Here is a 3,123-nt window from a genome sequence, read left to right as displayed (position 1 = left end):
CGTTTTCCGTTACGTACCTTACTTCCTACCTCCTACCTACTATAGTGGTACGTCCGTCCCGTTCCTTTACTTACGTAGACGACCTACGTATATATATATATATATATATATATATATATATATATATATATATATATATATATATATATATTTAGCGGAATCTATAACGATAAATTACATTGTGTGTATCGATAGTCATAAACTAGAAATTATAAGTATAATGATTTCATTTGTTAAAGGCGGAAAATTTATTATCTTAGAAAAACTTTGTACTTGAATTCTTCATAACGTGAATAAAAAATAAGATATTGAGATAAAAAACATTTTGTAGAGGATGAATAATACATTCATGACTTTTGATTACAATTAAGAAAGAGAATTCGTTAATCTTTTTTTACAAGAACATTTTAAATATTGGGTTATTCAAAAAGTCATTGCGTTTTTTCCAATAGATGGCGTTGTCCACGTTTATTTGTATGCGAGCGTGACATGAATGTTAAATGTTTACGCGTTTTGTTGTTAACACTCAACCTAAAAACCAAAAAAAAAGTTGACGCGATTCGGTCGAGTTTTGTGCTTGCAATTGTGGTTCGAACATGGAGAATTTTGAAGAACATATTCGCCATATTCTGTTTTATTACTTCAAAAAAGAGAAGAAAGCAACTGAAGCAAGGGAAAAGTTGCGTCGAGTTTACGGCAGAAATAAAAAAACCAGTGCCAGAACTGGTTCGCACGATTCCGTGATTTTTCAGTCAAAGACGCTCATGGTAGGCCTTCCAAGATTGACGACGATGAAATGAAAGCATTGGTGCAAGCAAATAAGCATTCAACGGTTCGGGAGCTTGCTACCGCTCTAAAAGTGTCCGTTGGAAGTGTTCATGGCTATTTGAAATCGCTAGGCTTCGTAAAGAAGCTCGATATTTGGGTACCGCATGAGTTGAAAGAAATTCATCTGACGAATCGCATGAACATCTGCGATCAACTCATCAAACGTGAAGAAAACGATCAAAATTCTTGAAGCGTATGATCACGGGCGACGAAAAATGGATTGTTTACAACAATGTCAGCCGAAAAAGAAGTTGGAGTAAGCGAGGTGAAGCACCGGAAAGGCAAGCAAAGGCGGAGATCCACCAAAAGAAGGTAATGCTGTCAATGTGATGGGATTGGAAGGGACCAGTCTTTTATGAGCTACTTCCAAAGAACAAAACGATGAATTCCGATGTCTATTGTGAGCAGCTGCAGAAATTAAGTGATGTCATCGCACAGAAACGTCCCGACCTAATCAATCGTAAGGGTTTGTCGTGGTGTTTCACCACGATAATGCGAGACCACACACAAGTTTGGTCATTCGGCAAAAATTGTTGCAACATAGTTGGGATGTGTTACACATCCACCATATAGCCCAAACCTTGCACCATCAGATTTCCATCTCTTTCGCTCCTTGCAAAACTCTTTAAATGGTAAAACGTTTGCTTCTGAAGACCTCATCAAACAGCACCTAGACAAGTTTCTCGCAGAGAAGTATGAACATGGTATTATGAAGTTGCCCGGGAGATGGCAGAAGATCATCGAACAAAACGGCCAAATATATCAATGATTAATGTTCATTACATATATTAAATAAACACACCTGAAAATCAAATGAAAAAAACGCAATGACTTTTTGAACAAGCCGTATAACAAAAGAACCATTTTTGCACATTAAATCTCAATTATTTCGAAAATCTGACGTGCTAGTGAAATTTAACTTGCGGCATCGTTTTCAGAATCCAAAAATCTATAAATAAAGCACCTTATCTGATTAAAAGAAACATTTTTTTATAAATTAATATTATCTTTATTCACAGTTTGTGAATGTAGCACCACATCCATTTATCGATACTACAATTTTATTGACAGTGGCGAAAATGTGAAACGTAGTTCACATCAATTTAGAAAATTGATGTTGGTGCCGTTAGCGTACAATGACTTTTGTCTGTCACATGAAAAAGACCACCTCTCAGGTTTCTCTCTGCTAATATGCATTATATATGTATAATATATATGTACTTGTACATATACCATATTATAGTCTTTTAGAACTTTTAGTAAGTTTTATTGGGAGTACAAATTAGTTCAGTCCGTTTTTTTGTGTTCAAAAATGCATTTATTTCAAAACAAAATGATCAATTAAAATATTGTCCATCGCTGCCTACTATTTTTTCCCATCTTTCAGGCAATTTTCGAATTCCATCTCGAAAAAATGATTCATCTTTGGAAGCGATCCAATTTTGGAGCCAATTTTCGATTTCTGCAAAAGAAATGAACCGATGACTTGCTGCATCCTTCGGAACAATCAGTAATCAGAAGGAGCAATATTCGGAGAATACGGCGAGTGCGGTAAAATATCCCATTTGAGCGTTTCCAAATATTTTTTTACGACTTTTTAGCGACATGAGGCCGTTGTCATGAAGAAGAATAATTTTATCATGTCTTTGCTCATATTCCGGCCGTTTTTCTCGCAATGCACGACTCAAACGAATCAATTGTAGCCGATACCGATACCGATCACCCGTAATGGAATCGCCAGATTTCAACAGCTCATAGTAAACAAGACCCTTTTGATCCCACCAGATACAGATCTTCGAACCATGAATGTTCGGTCGTAGTGTTGATGTTGAGATCGATGGCAACGATTGACCGGGATTAGCGTACTATTTTTTCTTCTTGGGGTTGTCGTAGAATATCCACTTCTCATCTCCAGTCACAATCCTATGATGGCTTTAGCGGTAAGTGGTGGTCGAAATAAATAGATCATAGATGTCATACAATAAACTTGAACATCTGTCAACATAACCCCATAGAAACATTAGTCGATTTGTGTCTGCATCATAAAGTTATTCTCGATTGAAAATGTCAGTTTATGAGCCAAATTCTCGTCATTTGCGGGAGGTTTTAATTTTTTGCTCCAATATGAAGAAATCTGTGGCTGAGGCTCATCGAATGCTCTCAAATACTTATGGCGAGACTGTTATTAGAAAGAACGTGTCGTGAGTGATTTCAACGCTTCAAGAACGGTGATTTTGACGTCTAAGGTCATGCTGTATTTGGTGGGACCAGCTCGGCGTAGTGTATTATGAACTG

The sequence above is a fragment of the Atta cephalotes genome (assembly GCF_000143395.1).
Source record: "Atta cephalotes unplaced genomic scaffold scaffold00071, whole genome shotgun sequence".
In the NCBI taxonomy this organism is placed as follows: Eukaryota; Metazoa; Arthropoda; class Insecta; order Hymenoptera; family Formicidae; genus Atta; species Atta cephalotes.
Note: the sequence above shows the minus strand (reverse complement) of the source record.